Source organism: Cherax quadricarinatus, chromosome 57, assembly GCF_038502225.1.
Source record: "Cherax quadricarinatus isolate ZL_2023a chromosome 57, ASM3850222v1, whole genome shotgun sequence".
NCBI classification, from domain to species: domain Eukaryota; kingdom Metazoa; phylum Arthropoda; class Malacostraca; order Decapoda; family Parastacidae; genus Cherax; species Cherax quadricarinatus.
In genome coordinates, this window is record NC_091348.1 from 6008666 (window position 1) to 6029563 (window position 20898).

The 20898-nt window shown below is 45.4% G+C and overlaps 1 protein-coding gene across 9 annotated transcripts in view; it reads right to left on the bottom strand.

Moving 5' to 3' along the window:
- LOC128693470 (sodium/calcium exchanger Calx) overlaps positions 1 to 20032 on the bottom strand; it is a 386089-nt gene extending 366057 nt beyond the window's left edge. For 8 of the 9 annotated variants that reach the window (XM_070097314.1, XM_070097312.1, XM_070097307.1 and 5 more), the window contains exon 1: positions 19868 to 20032. The gene's annotated coding sequence lies outside the window, so the exon portion shown is untranslated. Of the gene's footprint in view, positions 1 to 19865 lie in introns of all 9 variants that reach the window. The other variant, XM_070097306.1, reaches the window with a different exon arrangement.
- Between the last annotated feature and the right edge of the window lie 866 nt (positions 20033 to 20898).

The following is a 20898-nucleotide window of genomic DNA, read 5'->3' on the forward strand; positions in this document are numbered from 1 at the left end:
TAGTAGCGATAACTCAGTAACAGTCCCAGATTTTCGCTTAGCAGATTACGATGGGCTTAGAGAACACTTATCATCTGTTGACTGGGGTAACGAAGAGAGCTATCAATATGACAGTTTTCTGAACACTATACATGCTGCTCAAAGAGCGTTTATCCCATATAAAGAAATTAGATCAAATAGAAATGACCCAAAATGGATGAATAATAGGCTCAAATATCTACTAGGGCATAAGAAAGGAATTTATAGGCATATCAAAAGAGGTGAGGGTCATCTTATGAATCAGTATATTGACATTAAGAGGGACATTAAAAAAGAGATAAGAAAGCTAAAAGGGACTATGAAATTAAAGTTGCTAGGGATTCTAAAACTAATCCAAAAAGTTTTTTCCAGGTCTATAGAACAAAAGTTAGAGATAAGATAGGTCCCCTTAAAAATAACTATGGGCACCTTACTGACAAAGAGAATGAAATGTGCTTGATTTTAAATAATTATTTTCTCTCAGTTTTTACACAGGAAGACACTAACAATATTCCAGTAATTAATTTTTACAGTGGGCTAGAAGATAAATTATGCAACATCACAGTCTCTAGTGAGATGGTTGTGAAGCAGATAGACAGACTGAAGCAAAATAAGTCGCCGGGTCCTGATGAGGTTTTTTCAAGGGTTCTTAAGGAATGCAAAATGGAACTCTGTGAACCATTAACTAATATTTTTAATTTATCTCTTCAAACAGGTGTAGTGTCTGATATGTGGAAGATGGCTAATGTAACTCCTACTTTTAAAACAGGGGACAAGTCGTTACCGTCAAATTACCGCCCAATAAGTCTGACCTCAATTGTAGGCAAATTACTAGAGTCAATTATAGCTGAGATTATAAGAAGCCATCTCGATAAGCATAGCTTGATTAATGATACTCAGCATGGATTCACAAGAGGCCGGTCTTGTCTAACTAATTTATTAACTTTCTTCAGTAAAGCTTTTGAGGCTGTTGACCACAATAAAGAATTTGATATCATTTACTTAGATTTTAGTAAGGCTTTTGATAGAGTTCCGCACCATAGACTGTTAAAGAAAGTGGCAGCTCATGGCATTGGGGGAAAAGTGCTCTCGTGGATCGAGTCATGGCTCACTGACAGGAAGCAGAGTGTGTCCATAAATGGGGTTAAGTCCGAGTGGGGATCTGTAACAAGTGGCGTTCCACAGGGATCAGTCTTGGGCCCGTTGTTGTTTATAATATATATCAATGATCTTGATGAGGGAATTACTAGTGATATGAGCAAATTCGCCGATGACACAAAGATAGGTAGGATAATTGATTCAAACGTAGATGTTATGGAACTTCAGGAGGATTTAAACAAACTATTCTTGGTCAGAAAAGTGGCAGATGCAGTTCAATGTAGATAAATGCAAGGTTCTGAAGCTTGGGAGTGCCCATAACCCTAGTACTTATAAGTTAAATGATGTAGAACTTAGCCATACAGATTGCGAAAAGGACTTGGGGGTTATGGTGAGCAGCAACCTTAAACCAAGACAGCAATGCCTAAGCGTACGTAATAAGGCAAATAGATTACTGGGATTTATATCAAGAAGTGTAAGCAACAGAAGTCCAGAGGTCATACTGCAGCTTTATACATCATTAGTAAGGCCTCACCTAGATTATGCAGCTCAGTTCTGGTCTCCGTATTACAAAATGGACATAAATTCGTTAGAAAACATTCAGCGTAGGATGACTAAATTAATACATAGCATTAGAAATCTTCCTTATGAAGAAAGATTGAAGACTCTTAAGTTACATTCACTTGTTAGACGAAGAATGAGGGGAGACCTGATCGAAGTGTATAAGTGGAAGATAGGTATTAATAAAGGGGATATTAATAAGGTCTTGAGGATGTCTCTCCAAGAGAAAACCCGCAGTAATGGATTTAAATTAGATAAGTTTAGATTTAGAAAGGACATAGGAAAGTATTGGTTTGGAAATAGGGTAGTTGATGAGTGGAACAGTCTACCTAGTTGGGTTATTGAGGCTGGGAATTTGGGTAGTTTCAAATCTAGGTTGGATAAGTACATGAGTGGGAGGGGTTGGATTTGAGTGGGACTTTCACATCAGAGCTTATTTCTTGGGTGGCATTGAAAATTGGGTTGGGCAAATGTTTTGTTAGTGGGATGAATTGTAAAGGACCTGCCTAGTATGGGCCAACAGGCCTCCTGCAGTGTTCCTCCTTTCTTATGTTTCTTATGTTCTTATGTTCAATTGGAGGTCTTCTAGGAGGGACGAATCTTTGTTGAAGGAGGGCAAAAAAACTGCACTTTTTACGAACCTCATATAACCTTCTCTTCTGTAGGGTCCACAGGGCCTCCCACTTTCCGAGGCTGTGTGGGGTCCACGTAGTCACGGAGAGGTCTGCTATATTGTGTTTACATATGACGTTACAGTGTCCGCTCTTTTGACGTCTACAAGGTTAGTTACAGGCTGATATATCTGTCTACAGACACTTCACGTGTGTGCGAGAGAGAAAGCGAGAGAAAGAGCAAGAGAAAGTGAAAGAACGAGAGGGAGAGAGAGAAAGAGCGAGAACGAAAACATTACTGGTGTGTGCCTGCATCAGAGCATCTTATTGTCAAGATAATGACAGCTTTCTCCTTCTCAATGCCATTATTCCCTCTAACAATTATCAACTAAACGAGGGTCGTTAAAGCTTCGTGTCACAACATACCAGGAGTAATTTGATCCATACTTGATATTAATGAGGGAATTCTAAACCCACACAGGTCAAACTACGCATGGGAATAATCAATAATTTAAAGTGTAATTATACTGATAGAGAAGCAGAAAATCCATACGGGTCCTGCAGCGCTGTATGGAAGCAATTAAAGTCAGCCGTCAGTGTATACACAGTTATATACACTCCTCATTGAGTACACACGCGCGCACACACGCGCATACACACACACACACACACACACACACACACACACACACACACAAATAAGTAGATGGGGAAACTTACGAGGCAAGGAAACAGGAGGAGAAAAAAACGATTGAAAGCATCATGAAAGCAATAGGAGAGGACGACATGACTCGGCTGACAAATTTTCAGAGAATTGGGTGGTTTGCGAGGGGGGAAAAAAGCGTCCAGTCAAAGTGATTTTCAAGGCAGAGTCAGCTCGAAACCGGATCCTGCAGGAGAAAGCACGCCTAAGGGACAATCAGGTGTTCCAGAGTGTGTACCTCAACCGAGACAGAACACAAGAAGAAAGGATGACACTGAAAGAGAGGGTGCAACGTCGCAAGGAGGAATGGAAGGCAAGGAAGGTGGAGAGCAGGAGAAATCAGGCCCATGTGGAAGAACAAACAGCCCCCTTCCCTTCTCCCCACAGAAGGAACACAACCATGGCAATCCCCAAGCAACCAAACGACCTAACCAAAAACCCACTCACTGCACCCTTTGCCCCCATCCCCCTCAGCACACACCCCACCCCCACAGAAACCCACAGTAACCCACACAATGTACCCTCTCCCCCATCCCCCATCACCACAACCCCCTCCGCATTGTAACCCCCCATAGGCCCTCTTCCCCAATCCCCCTCACCACCACCCCCACTGAAACCCCCCAAAGGCCCTCTGCCCCCACACTCCAGACCCCACCCCCACACCAACCCCCTATAGGCCCCTGCTCCCCCTAACCCACCTCTCTCCCCAGACCACAGTTATTGAAATGAAGTTGAAGGTTTGGTACACAAACGTGGATGGAATAATGAATAAATATGAGGAGTGGCATGAAAGAATCAAGGAGTTGTCCCCAGACATCCAAGTGGTTACAGAAACGAAACTCACTGGGATAACAACAGATGCAATCTTCCCACCCAGATATCAGATCCTGAGGAAGGACAGAAGGAGCAGGGGGGAGGAGGGGTTGCACTAATAAAAAACCGGTGGGGTTATCAAGAAATAGAAGGTATGGACGAGATTTGAGAAAGGGATTACATAGTCGGTACAGTTCAGTCAGGGGAACACAAGGTAGTCAGTGCAGTTATGTATAACCCACCACAGAACTGCAGGAGGCTAAGAGAGGAATATGATGAATGCAACAGAGCAATGGTGAACACTAGCTGAGGTGGCAAGAAGGGCCCACTCAAGTAGAGCAAAGCTACTGGTCATGGGCGACTTCAATCAGAGGGAGATTGATTGGGAAAACCTGGAGCCACATGGGGGTCCCGAAAAATGGAGAGCCAAGATGATGGATGTGGTGCTGGCAAATCTCATGCACCAACATGTTAGGGATACTACCAGAGAGAGAGGGGAGGATGAACCAGCAAGACTGGACCTCGTGTTCACCCTGAGTAGCTCAGACATTGAGCACATCACATATGAAAGGCCCACTGGAGCTAGTGACCACGTAGTTATGAGCTTTGAATACATTGTGGAGCTAAAAGTGGAGAGGGTAACAGGAGTAGAAAGGGAAAAGCTAAACTATAAAAGGGGACTACACAGGAATGAGGACCTTCTTGCAGGAGGTTCAGTGGGAACAGGAGTTGGTAGGAAAATCAGTAAACAAAATGATGGACTTTGTGACAACAAATTGCAAGGAGGCAGAGGAAAGGTTTGTTCCCAAGGGTAACAGAAATAATGGGAAGGACAGAACGAACCCTTGGTTTACCCGAAGGTGCAGGGAGGCAAAAACTAAGTTCTCTAGAGAATGGAAAAAGTACAGAAGGCAAAGGACTCAGGAGAATAGAGAGATTAGTCGACGAGCCAGAAACGAGTATGCACAGATAAGGAGGGAGGCACAGCGGCAATATGAAAATGACATAGCATCGAAAGTCAAGTCTGACCCAAAACTACTCTACAGCCACATCAGGAGGAAGACAACAGTCAAGGACCAGGTAATCAGGCTGAGGAAAGAAGGTGGGAAGCTCACAAGTAACAACCAGGAGGTATGCGAGGAGCTCAACATGAGATTTCAGGAAGTATTTACAGTGGAGGCTGAAGGGACAACGGGAAGACAAAACAGTGGCGTACAGCAACAAGGGATATACCAACAAGTGTTGGATGAATTACACACAACTGAGGAGGAGATGGAGAAACTCCTAAGTGACCTTGATACCTCAAAGGCGGTGGGACCGGACATCTCTCCATGGGTCCTTAGAGAGGGAGCAGGGACACTGTGTGCCACTAACCAAAATCTTCAACACTTCCCTTGAAACTGGGCTACTACCTGAAGTATGGAAGAAGGCAAATGTAGTCCCCATCTTTAAGAAGGGAGACAGAAATGCAGCACTAAATTATAGACCAGTGTCACTGACATGTATAGTATGCAAAGTCTTGGAAAAGATTATCAGGAGGAGAGTGGTGTAGCACCTGTAGTGGAACAAGATTATAAACGACAGCCAGCACGGATTCATGGAAGGCAAATCCTGTGTCACAAACCTACTGGAGTTTTATGACAAGGTAACTGAAGTAAGAAATGAGAGGGAGGGGTGGGTTGATTGCATTTTCTTGGACTGCAAGAAGGCCTTCGACACAGTTCCTCACAAGAGATTAGTACAGAAGCTAGAGGAACAGGCACGTACAACAAGAAGGGCACTGCAATGGATCAGAGAATACCTAACAGGGAGGCAACAGTGAGTCATGGTCCATGATGAGGTATCACAGTGGGCGTCAGTGACGAGCAGGGTCCCACAGGGGTCAGTCCTGGGACCAGTGATATTCTTGGTATATGTGAACGACATAACGGAAGGGATAGACTCAGAAGTGTCCCTGTTTGCAGATGATGTGAAGATAATGAGAATTAAATCAGACGCGGACCAGACAGGTCTACAAAGAGACCTGGACAGGCTGGATGCGAGGTCCAGAAACTGGCTCCTAGAATTTAACCCAACTAAATGCAAAGTCATGAAGATCGGAGGAGGGCAAAGAATACCGCAGACAGAGTAGACGGCTAGGTGGCCAAAGGCTGCAAACCTCACTCAAGGAGAAAGACCTAGGAGTGAGTATAATACCGAATACATCGCCAGAAGCACATATTAACCAGATAACTGCTGCGACATATGGGCACTTGGCAAACCTGAGAATAGCGTTCCGGTACCTCAGTAAGGAATCGTTCAAGACTTTATACACTGTGTACGTCAGGCCCATACTGGAGTACGCAGCACCAGTTTGGAACCCACACCTGGTCAAACACGTCAAGAAATTAGAGAAAGTGAAAAGGTTTGCAACAAGGCTAGTTCCAGAGCTAAGGGGAATGTCCTAAGAAGAAAGGTTAACGGAAATCGGTCTGACAACACTGGAGGACAGGAGGGTCAGGGGAGACATGATAACGACATACAAAATACTGCATGGAATAGACAAGGTGGACAGAGACAGGATGTTCCAGAGATGGGACACAGAAACAAGGGGTCAAATTGGAAGCTGAAGACTCAGATGAGTCAAAGGGATGTTAGGAAGTATTTCTTCAGTCAGAGTAGCTAGGAAGTGGAATAGTCTGGGAAGCGATGTAGTGGAGGCAGGAACTATACATAGCTTTAAGACGAGGTATGATAAAGCTCATGGAGGAAGGGTAGAGAGGACCTAGTAGCGGTCGGTGAAGAGGCGGGGCCAGGAGCTGAGTCTTGACCCCTGCAACCACAATTAGGTGAGTACAATTAGGTGAGTACACACAGTTGAAGTACTCAGCAGAGTACAAGAAAGTGTTCCTAGACAGAGACAGAACACAAACAGAATGAAAGCAGCTGAGGGAGAGGACACAAAAACGAAAGGAGCTAGGAAGGGAGACAAGGGCGGAACCAGCAGAGATCAATCAGAGCAGGGCAGAGCAACAAGGGCAAGCACACGCAGAACCATCCCCAGAACCCTACAACCTATCACACTATCCCAACACAAACTACAATCCATACTCACAGCTCCCACCCAACACGCAGCTATAGAATCCCACAGTACACTACTAGGTCCCCCACCCTCACAGGCCCCCCAACCAGTGTTGGAGAGGAAACTGAAGGTATGGTACACAAATGCTGATGGAATAACAAATAAGTGGGAGGAGTGGCACGAAAGAGTCAAAGAGGCATCACCGGACATCATAGCTCTCACAGAAACCAAGCGTATGATAACAGATGCTATCTTTCCAACAGGATACCAGATCCTGAGGAAAAACAGAGGGAACAGGGGAGTTGGAGAATTGGCACTGACCAAAAACCGATGTAATTTTGATCAGCTAGACAGAGAAGACAGTGGAGAACCAAGTGATTACATAGCAGGAACGCTTCAGTCTGGAGGTCCCAAAGTGGTAATTCCAGTGATGTATAACCCACCACAGAACAGCAGGAGGCCAAGGCAAGAGTATGATCAGAGCAAAAGAGTGATGGTTGACATGCTGGTTGAAGTGGCCAGAAGGGCTCTTGCGTGCAGGGCAAAGCTACTGATCATGGGTGACTAACCACAAGGAAATCGATTGGGAGAACTTGGAGCCACATGGGGGCCAAGATACATGGAGGGCTAAGATGATGGAGGTGGTACTGGAAAGCTTCATGTACCAACACGTAAGGGACACCACAAGAGAGGAGAGGATGAACCAGCAAGACTAGACCTAGTATTCACCTCGAGTAGTGCAGATATTGAAAACATCACTTATGAAAGACCCTTTGGGGCCAGTGATCGTGTGGTTTTAAGCTTTGAATACACAGTAGAGCTACAAGTGGAGGGTGAAGCAGGAAGGCCTGGGTGAATGAAGCCAAACTACAAGAAAGGGGACTACACGGGAATGAGGAACTTCCTGAACGGGGTTCAGTGAGACAGAGAACTGGCAGGGAAGCCAGTAAACGAGATGATGGAATGTGTAACAACAATATGCAAGGAAGCTGAGGAGAGGTTTGTACCCAAGGGTAACAGGAATAATGAAAAAGCCAGGATGCGCCCATGGTTCACCCAAAGGTGCAGGGAGGCAAAAACCAAGTGTGGTAGGGAATGGAAGAAATATAGAGGGCAAAGGACCCAGGAGAATAAGGCGAGCAGTCATAGAGCCAGAAATGAATATGCACAGATAAGAAGGGAGGCCCAACGACAATATGAAAACGACATAGCAGCGAAAGCCAAATCTGACCCGAAGCTGTTATACAGCCACATCAGGAGGAAAACAACAGTCAAAGACCAGGTAATCAGGCTAAGGAAGGAAGCAGGAGAAACAACAAGAAATGACCGTGAAGTATTTGAGGAACTCAACATGAAATTCAAGGAAGTGTTCGCAGAGGAGACAGAAGGGGCTCCAGAAAGATGGAGAGGTGGGGTACACCACGAAGTGCTGGACACAGTACACACAACCGAGGAATAAATGAAGAGGCTTCTGAGTGAGCTATATACCTCAAAGGCAATGGGGGAGGATAACATCTCTCCATGGGTACTGAGAGAAGGAGCAGAGGCGCTTTGTGTACCCCTAACAACAATATTCAATACATCTATCGAAACGGAGATTGCCCGAGGCATGGAAGACAGCAAATGTAATCCCAATCTTTAAAAAAGGAGACAGACATGAAGCCCTAAACTACAGACCAGTGTCACTGACATGTATAGTATGCGAAGTCATGGAGAAGATTATCAGGAGAAAAGTGGTGGAACACCTAGAAAGGAATGATCTCATCAACAGCAGCCAACGTGGTTTCAGGGACGGAAAATCCTGTGTCACAAACCTACCGGAGTTCTATGACAGGGTGACAGCAGTAACACAAGAGAGTTATGGGTAGATTGCATTTTCTTGGACTGCAAGAAGGCGTTTGACACAGTTCCACACACGAGATTAGTGCAAAAACTGGAGGAATAAACAGGGATAACAGGGAAGGCACTACAATGGATCAGGGAATACTTGTCAGGAAGACAGCAGCGAGTCATGGTACGCGGCTATGTGTCAGAGTGGGCGCCTGTGACCAGCGGGGTCCCACAGATGTTAATCCTAGGACCAGTGCTGTTTCTGGTATTTGTGAACGACATGACAGAAGGAATAGACTCGAAAGTGCCCCTGTTTGCAGGTAACGTGAAGTTCATGAGAAGAATTCATTCGATCGAAAACCAGGCAGAACTACAAAGGGATCTGGACAGGCTGCAGACTTGGTCCAGCAATTGGCTCCTGGAGTTCAACCCCACCAAGTGCAAATTCATGAAGATTGGGAAGGGCAAAGAAGACCGAAGACGGAGTACAGTCTAGGGGGTCAGAGACTACAAACCTCACTCAAGGAAAAAGATCTTGGGTTGAGTATAACACCAGGCACATCTGAGGCACACATCAACCAAATAACTGGTGCAGCATATGGGCGCCTAGCAAACCTCAGAACAGCATTCCGACTTCTTAAGGAATCGTTCAGGACCCTGTACACCGTGTACGTTAGGCCCAAATTGGAGTATGCGACACCAGTTTGGAACCCACACCTAGCCAAGCACGTAAAGAAACTAGAGAAAGTGCAAAGGTTTGCAACAAGCCTAGTCCCAGAGCTAAGGGGTATGTCCTACGAGGAGAGGTTAAGGGAAATCGACCTGACGACACTGGAGGGCAGGAGAGATAGGGGGGATATGATAACGGCATACAAAATACTGAGAGGAATTGACAAGGTCTACAAAGACAGGATGCTCCAGAGATGGGACACAGCAACAAGGGAACACAGTTGGAAGTTGAAGACACGGATGAATCACAGCGATGTTATGAAGTATTTCTTCAGCCACAGTAGTCAGGAAGTGGAATAGTTTGGGAAGCGATGTAGTGGAGGCAGGATCCATACATAGCTTTAAGCAGAGGTATGATAAAGCTCACGGTTCAGGGAGAGTGACCTAGTAGCGATCAGTGAAGAGGCGGGGCCAGGAGCTAGGACTCGACCCCTGCGACCTCAACTAGGCGAGTACACACACACACACACACACACACACACACACACACACACACACACACACCGTTTAAAGGTCCTCGACACGTTTCTTTTTCATGTCGTGTGCGTGTATTCGCTTCTTTACGTTCGTTTATGCCCAGTCGCATAAATGCGCCTGCGTGTGTACACATGGCAATTTTCCTGGAAGGTTTTCACGTACATTCAAATATCAGATTATGTTTCATGTCCGGGTTAAAAAAAAAAAGGCGTAGTGCACAATGTGCCGAAGGATAAGCATACATGCACGTAAGGATTAAGTGTGTTCTCGTACATACGACGTGCGTCTCTTAATACCTGGAGTCCCAAGCATCTATCCTGAAGTCCCAAGCTTCTGGCCTGAAGATCTGGGGTCCCAAGCCTGTGACCTGAAGACCTGGGGGTCCCAAGCTTCTGACCTGAAGACCCCAAGCTTCTGACCTGAAGACATGGGGGGTCCCAAGCTTCTGACCTGAAGACATGGGGGGTCCCAAGCTTCTGACCTGAAGACATGGGGGGTCCCAAGCTTCTGACCTGAAGACATGGGGGGTCCCAAGCTTCTGACCTGAAGACATGGGGGGTCCCAAGCTTCTGACCTGAAGACATGGGGGGGTCCCAAGCTTCTGACCTGAAGACATGGGGGGTCCCAAGCTTCTGACCTGAAGACATGGGGGGGTCCCAAGCTTCTGACCTGAAGACATGGGGGGTCCCCAAGCTTCTGACCTGAAGCTTCTGACCTGAAGACATGGGGGGGTCCCAAGCTTCTGACATGAAGACAGGGGGGGTCCCAAGCTTCTGACCTGAAGACATGGGGGGTCCCAAGCTTCTGACATGAAGACATGGGGGGGTCCCAAGCTTCTGACCTGAAGACATGGGGGGGTCCCAAGCTTCTGACCTGAAGACACGGGGGGTCCCAAGCTTCTGACCTGAAGACATGGGGGGGTCCCAAGCGTCTGACCTGAAGACATGGGGGGTCCCAAGCTTCTGACCTGAAGACATGGGGGGTCCCAAGCTTCTGACCTGAAGACATGGGGGGTCCCAAGCTTCTGACCTGAAGACATGGGGGGTCCCAAGCTTCTGACCTGAAGACATGGGGGGTCCCAAGCTTCTGACCTGAAGACATGGGGGGGTCCCAAGCTTCTGACCTGAAGACATGGGGGGTCCCAAGCTTCTGACCTGAAGACATGGGGGGTCCCAAGCTACTGACCTGAAGACATGGGGGGGTCCCAAGCTTCTGACCTGAAGACATGGGGGGGTCCCAAGCTTCTGACCTGAAGACATGGGGGGGTCCCAAGCTACTGACCTGAAGACATGGGGGTCCCAAGCTTCTGACCTGAAGACATGGGGGGTCCCAAGCTTCTGACCTGAAGACATGGGGGGTCCCAAGCTTCTGACCTGACGACAGGGGGGGTCCCAAGCTTCTGACCTGAAGACATGGGGGGTCCCAATCTTCTGACCTGAAGACATGGGGGGGTCCCAAGCTTCTGACCTGAAGACATGGGGGGGTTCCCAAGCTTCTGACCTGAAGACATGGGGGGTCCCAAGCTTCTGACCTGAAGACATGGGGGGTCCCAAGCTTCTGACCTGAAGACATGGGGGGTCCCAAGCTTCTGACCTGAAGACATGGGGGGTCCCAAGCTTCTGACCTGAAGACATGGGGGGTCCCAAGCTTCTGACCTGAAGACATGGGGGGTCCCAAGCTTCTGACCTGAAGACATGGGGGGTCCCAAGCTTCTGACCTGAAGACATGGGGGGTCCCAAGCTTCTGACATGAAGACATGGGGGGTCCCAAGCTTCTGACATGAAGACATGGGGGGGTCCCAAGCTTCTGACATGAAGACATGGGGGGTCCCAAGCTTCTGACATGAAGACATGGGGGGTCCCAAGCTTCTGACATGAAGACATGGGGGGTCCCAAGCTTCTGACATGAAGACATGGGGGGGTCCCAAGCTTCTGACATGAAGACATGGGGGGGTCCCAAGCTTCTGACATGAAGACATGGGGGGGTCCCAAGCTTCTGACATGAAGACATGGGGGGTCCCAAGCTTCTGACATGAAGACATGGGGGGTCCCAAGCTTCTGACATGAAGACATGGGGGGTCCCAAGCTTCTGACATGAAGACATGGGGGGTCCCAAGCTTCTGACATGAAGACATGGGGGGTCCCAAGCTTCTGACATGAAGACATGGGGGGTCCCAAGCTTCTGACATGAAGACATGGGGGGTCCCAAGCTTCTGACATGAAGACATGGGGGGTCCCAAGCTTCTGACATGAAGACATGGGGGGTCCCAAGCTTCTGACATGAAGACATGGGGGGTCCCAAGCTTCTGACATGAAGACATGGGGGGTCCCAAGCTTCTGACATGAAGACCTACTCACACAACTAAACATAACATGAAATCCATCCGTGTGATGGGTGTCCTAGGTAAACAGATCTTGCTCTAACATTGTAAAACGTCACAATTGCCACATAGATCAGGGTAGCCACACAACATGCTAGTAACTTCAATAAAGAAAAGAATCAGACTCAGGGACTAACTCTTACCTATCAAGGTTGAGGGACTGATCACCTCAAAATTACTGTTAGTCTTCATTGTTATATTCGCATGTACGTTTTTAAGCAGGTAACCTCATCTACGGTTAATTACCCATCTCTCCCTCACAAGGAAACCAGGCGTCTACCTACTTGGAATATATTTCGGGGGTCACCGTCCCCTCTCCCTGGGGACCGGTTCAAGACCAGGAATAGGCAACAAAGTCACGAAAATATAAACAAGGTTAGGATAGATTGCAAGATTATGTTAAGTTAGGTTGCTAGGTTAGTTGTAGTGCAAAGCAGGTTTGATAGAACCCAAGAGGCCAGGAACTAACAATGCCAGCGATTGTTTAAGAGGTAGGGGCCAGGAGCCGAGCCTCAATCCCACCCCCCCCTATCCCTACCCGAAAAATAACTCGACGAGTACACGAAATTTATATAACTTCACTATTTTGACTTATCTGGGATAAAACAACGCCAGAGAAATGAAAAGCAATCGAGTTTGATCCAAGGAAGGGAAGGGTGGGTTAAATTCCCTAGATCAAAGATTTTCACGAGCATCGAGATACCTTCCTTGAAGGTAGGAGAATCTAGAAGTGATCCAGTTGTTTAATATTACGAGACTAAGTAGTGTGTGAAGGTCACAGTAATGATGAGGAATGCAGTACCTGGCACCCTGTTCTCACCTAGCACCCAGGTGTCACCTGGCACCCAGGTGTCACCTGGCACCCAGATAAGCTCACCTCAGAGGAACTGATCTCCAAATGACTGAAAGGGAAGGGAGCGGGAGAAGGGAAACATTCCTACCCTCACAGTCTCACTTCAAGACTACGGTGCTCATCACCACCTACAAGGCTGAGGGACTGATTACCTCGTCTTTTGAGCATAGTTCTAGAGTCTGTCCATTATTTACATCTGTATTGATAAAGCCACTGGATGGCGAAACCTCTACAAATAAAAATGCCCAGATGAATAATTCTTCACCAAGATAATTAACATCATGGACTGTGATGCAGTTCAGATGGGCTTGTGAGGTCTCTAGGGAGACCTAATTATATGGTCACACCTGCCTTAGCAAATGTCGGGTAGTCACGCCCACGTCTGAGGTCTTTTGTTCTTGACTGTGTCAGACCTCGGCGTCAGGTCGTAACACGTGGTACATACCCCATTGGGGAGGGGGTACTTTGACTACGATATAAGCCCAGGGAACAGCTGAGCAAGGAGGTTGTTGGTGACAGGTCCGGGGAGTGGGAGCTCTGGACAGCTGGTCGGTGAATTAAGAGTGAGTACTAGTCCATGTTACTGATAACATCTACCTTTCCCCCTGGTAATAAGTCTCATAGGTCAATTGTTATATTATGTAAATGTCCATCAGTATATGTGGTATTCTAGCCCTTTTATGTTATTAAGTAAACTATAGCCATAGTTCCCATTTTTTTTATTTTGTACCTCCATATGCTAGTCCCTATTCTGTTAAGCAATAGGATACACAGGAGACGTGCTCACTCGCTGGGATACCTCAGGTAGAGTGGGTAGAGGTCTCACAGGACGGTGTTATGAAGTATATAAAAATAAGTTACGACTTATTACATATAACTATTAATTCTTCACCTTAGTCACATAACTACACAAGTGACACCCTCTGTCGATAGTATTTTAAGTTGTTATTCACGAGTGCCAATGTAACATGCTGGCACTCTTTCAGTAAGAATGCTGCTAGGTGAATGAATTAGACACCCGAGCCATCTAGAGGCGCTTCGGGTGTGACATCTGTTGGGTGCAACTGGTAAGAATTTTTTCCCCAGATAAGTGCCTCATTCCATTCAAAGTGATCAAGATGCAAATTTCAAGGCGAAAGTCATTAGGGAAGTACTGATTACACATTGATTACATCAAGATAAAATTGGAAAAATATCTTTAATTGCCAAATCAACCAGGCTGTGATGGATTATGTGGGACAATGGGTCACCAACAGCAGACAGGCCTGACCCAGGGCCGGGCTCCGGGGAGTAGAAAAACCTCAAAACTCTAAAGGTATCACACTGATTAGGCATTAATGCAACAAAACGTCGCAACCCTTACCATCCTCGATCACAGGGAGCCTTAGAAAGGCATTTATTGCATAAATTTCTCCCTAAATTGTGATAAGGGTCTACTTCTTTGCTGTCGTGCAGGAAATCCAATTTGTTCGGTCTCTTCGAAGTTGCACGTGCCCACACAGTGAGAGGTTTATTAATGATAATGAGGGAAGGCTGGTTCAAAAACGATGCAACATTATATAGCATTAATACAATAATGCATGTTGGACAGCAACACCATGGAGTCTTGGTGACGAGGATATCTTCTACAATTTTTTGCTAAACAATTTACTTGATTGACTTACTTCCACTAATGGGCCCCGCCTCTTATAATGCAGTCTGCAAAAGCTACATCTCGCCTCTGGCTCCAGTATGCAAGGCTCCATCTTCATGCCTCTACTTTAGGGTAAGCGACTGATGGCCTTCAATCATGGCTAAAGGACTAAACAGATTATCAACTCATAAATTAACTATCTACTTCTTCCACTGTCTCCAGTATTATAGACGCCTCTGTACTCGACTGAAGAAACCTGCAGTGCAGGCGGAACCAAATATATCTTAGTGGCATTATAAAACCTGTAACGTAGTAAATAAACGTTCCACATAAATCCACCTCTCTCTCTCTGCCACGAAGACAAAAGCAACGTAAATGTAAATCGTAAACTCACACGTTAGCTGTGACACGAAGCACTGAGCTAGTAGGTCACTGCTCTCACAGCCAGGAAAAAAATTATACAGCAGGCGCACACACAATAAAAACAAAAGATAAAATTAACACAATAAATGCAGGGAACACAAATGCTCAACACAAATACTATCACACTAAGTTAAAATAACCAGCAGTAATTAAAACCCCTCATTAAATCATTAAAGTCAAAAAATCTTGCAAGGTTAATTATCCATCACTTTGAATGTTCAGTTATATGATACAAAGATCCCATTCACACCATCAGTATGTTTCAGGAGCCTGTAGAAAGTACGTACATAACTGACATTCAGAAGGTAAATATAGAGGTTACTGTTTTGCACAAGCTAAAATAAAGGAATACAATGCTGCTATGCTGATGTGGAATGTCTGGGTATCTTTAATGCTTTAATAAAGGTGCTCAGTTGATACACACTTGTACATGTCGTCTTCCATCGGAACAGAAGCAAGTAAAAAGGCCCTACCTATCTTTTAAGTTACCGCCAATAACCAATTCCTTTTTTTTTTTTTGAGGGGGGGTGGAGGGATGCTCTGGTGTGTATATTACTGATTTGTTCCACACCTGGTTGTGTGTCTTGTACAGTTTTCTTTCTCGCCTGATCTTGTTCCACACCACAATGAATGACTTGACAAACAGAAGAATAAAAAGGAACCAGGACCAAAACTGTACGAATGAACCATGAAGCTTACAATAGGAAGAATTTACAGCCAATACAACTGTGACTTGGTTGTAGCAGCGACACTCACCCTGTCATCCCTCTTTGAGGGATACCTATTGTGAAAACAAAATAGTACGAGGCTAGGGACGATTAACGATAGTCTTTTAGGTAAGGATGTAACAAGGGTAGGAGAACATGGTTGGAAATTACACACCCAGATCTGCAAGGGTGATATTAATAAACATGTGGTGGCGGGATAAGCTCGTTGAGCAACAAAAGAATGTCCCGTTACTCAGTGTATATCAGCAGTATATAATACCGACAGGATGAATTAGAAACATATGCAACATCTGGGTATCTTTATTCTGTAGACGTTTCAATAACTAGTGGCTTTGTCAATACTATACAGAAGGTTGGATGATTATTGTTCTTATAATCAAAGGAATAGAAGATTGAAGTAGAAAACGAGGTGATCAGTCCCTCAGCCTAGCAGCAAGTATTCAGCATCATACCGTCTTGTTGCCAGTGTTTCAGATTCATCCTATGGTACTGATCATCCATTACTTTTATATTTACGCAAACTATTACCTGTCAACCACGCCTCTATCCAGGCAAAAATTCCCCTCCTATTCCGTGTACCTCTACTTTCCTCAACCGCCGATGTGGAACCCTATCAAAAGCCTTACTAAACTCCATATACACAATATCATACTCATTACCATGATCTGCCACTTCAAATACCTTAGTGAAAAAAGTTAGTAAATTCGTATGGCAGGAATGCTCCTTTGTAAAACAATGGTGAGATTCATTGATCAATTTATGTCTCTCGCATGTTACTCTAGCCTCGGCAATTACCGATTCCATCAATTTTCCCACGCGGAGGTTCGGTTTATTGGTTTATAATTCGAAGGTAAAGCCCTGTCTCCTGGTTTGTAGATAGGTATCACATTTGTCATTTTCTACTTATCTGGCATTATGCCGGTTTGTAGTGATACGTTGAAAAGACAAGCCAATGGTTTGCTAAGTTCATCAGGGCCCGAAAAATTGCTTGGGACAGACGATGTTCAATACTTAAGCAATTCCTGGTGAGCCAGTACTAGGGATCAGTAATCAAGCAATACCTGGTGAACCAGTACTGGGGATCAGTAATTAAGCAATGCCCGGTAAACCAGTACTAGGGATCAGTAGTTAGCAATTCCCGGTAAACCAGTACTGGGGATCAGTAGTTAGCAATTCCCGGTAAACCAGTACTGGGGATCAATAGTTAGCACTCCCTGGTAAACCAGTACTGGGGATCAGTAATTAAGCAACTCCCTGGTAAACCAGTACTGGGGATCAGTAATTAAGAAACTACCTGGTTAACCAGTACTGGGGATCAGTAATTAAGAACCAGTGGGGTAAAGAATTTGAATGTACAACAGAACAGCAGTGTAAACAGAACTCATACAAAGGTTCAAAAATAGATACGGAATGGTTATTTCACGTGTATGCGTGTGTCCCTCTGGTCTCTTCCCCCGCCAAACACACCAGTATAAATAAATTGCATTCATTGGGAAGCGCTAAACCAATATGGGTAATGGCAAGTAACTCCCATTTTATCTGGATTAACAGCCCTTCACCAGGATTAAGGCATCTATGAAGGGAAGTGTAAATGTATTATAACCTATCTAGAGACATCATCACTCATCTAAAGTCGGTTAGCGGGGACAGAGATTGAGTTTACTCCTAGAGATGTGTACATTTGTCATTATTAACTTGTAAAATGGAAGATAAATCTTATTATTTTTGTGGAGACGTTTCTCCAGATATTTTATCAATTCAATACGGAGTTTATGTACAAAAGACAGTGAGAGATAAGGTAATCAGTCCCCAAGACTTGACAGAAGGCCTTCAGTCCCACAGTTTGAATCAAGACTATGGGACTGAACACCTCACCTTCCACAGACTTCTGTATATTAAGTCTGAATAAATGGTTTATTATTAACAAAAAGAAGCGCTAAAGCACAAGGGCTATACAGCGCAATAAATGGTTTAGATAACTGACAAACTGATAAATGAAATACTTGTGTAATATTTCGGTATCATTATTCTGGAAACGTTTCGCCAAGCAATGGACAATGAGTAGTAGTTTGAGGTAATCAGTCCCTCAGTCTGAAGTCAGTGTGTTCAGTCAATCGATTCCGGGCTGAGGGACTGATTACATTATCCTCCTCTTCATCTTTCACTTTTTCTCTGCACTAGACTGAAGATGCAACTGGCTGACTAAACGTTTCCAGAATATTATTATAATCATGGGGAAGCGCTAAACGCGTAGGATTATACAGCGCCTGTGGGGGGGGGGATGGAAGGTATTCAGTCTTAATTCAGGGAACTGGAGCACAGATCCAATTCCCTAGATCAAGAGCCCCTCACCAGCGTCGAAGAACCTCTCTTGACGGGTTTCCAGAATAGATGCTCAAATATCGAACAAATATCTCATTTATAATATAAGCTATACGTATATTGAATCAATACAACCACCGGTTGCGAAACGTCTACACAATAAACATACCCAGGTGTTGCATGTTTTATTCATCAACTTGTATACCATTAATGTAAAGATTGCGCGCTTCGCTTGAATTCAGTATAAACTTCTAATTATCCTGTTACTTAAAGAATAAAAAGGCAAAATACCTCGACTGGAACAATACAAAAATAACTCGCATATTGCTGAATGAAACTTATGGCCACGTTTCGGTCTTATCTGGACTATTAACCAGTCACACCGAAGCGAGAAGGGAAGGGAGCCTGATTATGTACTCTTTTATTATCACTTCTGCTACTATTTCAATACTTATTACTACTACTGCCATAATTATTATACTACAATTATACTACTAACACCATAACCATTATACTACTACTCGTTCTCCCGGCCCGCCCCCCTCTCGTATAAATACTGCCTCTTTCCTTTTGCGCTTGTGTGTCTAGTTAATGATTCAGGTCGGACCGAAGGGTTACGAATTAATCAGGCTAATGTGAGATAAATTAAAACAGCAATGACATATACATTATTAGTATTTATTATAAAGGGGGAGCGCTAAACCCGTAGGATTATGCAGCGCCTGTGGGAGGTATGCGCTAGGCTTAATTCAAGGAAGCGGAGCAAGGATCCAGTTCCCTAGATTAAGAGCTCCTCACCAACATCAAGGTACTTTCCTGGAGGATATGACATACATAATTATATCATACAGTACATATAAAGACAAGGGCCAAAACTCCCTTAAGATCAGACCTTAAAGTGCCCTGCCTGAGGGGGTCAGGATGCCAGGCGAGAGATTTTGTATTGTCAATATTAGATTCGTGAGGGAAGCTCTTAAACCGTAGGGATTATACAGCGCCTGGGAAGATAATTAGGTTCGATCCTCGAAGCAAAAGCCATATGCCATAGTCTAATTCCGAAATTTATTGTTTATGACCCCTTAGAGACCGTATATAATGAACCTCCCTTGAGGGGTAGAGACCTAATAAATAAGCAATCAATTAGTTATTTTTTTTTTTTAGTTTTAAGATAGGCTTAAGTTTGCTAAAAAAATGCTCTGTATACTAAAGAGCTTCCTGCATGCACACCTAAATGTTCCTCATCTCTGTATAAACATCATGCTGAATTATAACGATTATGTTCATCTGCTAGGGAGACCAGAGTGAGGGTGGGGGGGGAGGGGGGAAGTATGGGAGGTGTGTGTACATATATTGTTGAAGTGGGAGGGGTGGTGAACCAGCAGCTGCTGTTATTATTATGGTCTCCCCACCTCACCCACACCCACAACCAATTCAAACTTCTTCCTGCATCACTTCTCAACTCTGTCAACAACCTCAAAGTAGTTCCTGTAGTTTGTTGGTTGTATTTCGGGAGGTAATGTTGATTCAGCCCTCACAGTTGGTCACCCTACAGTGGGTCGCTGTACTGGTCTCTCCCCATAACCATACGGATGAATTTTCATAGCTAGAAATGTTCTTGGTAACTTACCTTGTTATGAGACTGCAGGAATGAGTTGTTTGGATAAAAGTTGGGTTTATTCACGCAAAATCACCGAGTAACATTAGACAGGAACGTTAATTTCTCACACTCGCGAACACCTGAGAGAGCGACGCAGCACCCTCACTCTGTGATGTCTGGTCGCACACTGTTGTAGCTAGTTGCTGACGCGGGAAATGTACCCATAGTCAGCCCCACCCTCACTCACCCTCCCTCACTCAACCTCCCTCACCCACACTCAACCTCCCTCAACCAAACCCACCCTCCCTCACCCTCAATCAACCTCCCTCACCCACCCTCACTCACCCTCACCTACACTCACCCACCCTCACTCAACCTCCCTCACCCACTCAACCTCCCTAACCCTCACTCACTCAACCTCCCTCACCCTCACTCACACTCACCCTCACTCACCCTCACCCTCACTCACTCACCCTCCCTCACCCTCACCCACACTCACCCTCACCCACCCTCCTTCACCCTCACCCACACTCACCCTCACTCACTCTCACCCTCACTCTCACCCACACTAACCTACACTCGCCCACACTCACCCTCCCTCACCCTCCCTCATCCACACTCACCCTCCCTCACCCACACTCACCTCACCCTACCTCCCTCAACCTCACCCACACTCACCTCACCCTCACCCACAGTCAACCTCACCCTCACCCACAGTCAACCTCACCCTCACCCACAGTCAACCTCACCCTCACCCACACTCAACCTCACTCACACACTCACACACAGTACCTTCACCATCACTACATGACCAGCTCCCTCACCCATCTCATCACTTATCCCCATCCTCTCACCATAATTAACAACCAACATGATTGATTACCCTGTCAATAGACACCTGTGTTTACTCTGGGGTACAGCTGATGCCCCTGATGTACAGCCTCGGCCAATACGTGATCCAAGGGAGGTACACCCCCACTTCCTTAATTCAAGAGCCACTCATCACCACCTAGGCTAAACAATGCAATAATCTAAAACAAACATAATACCAAGTAAAACAA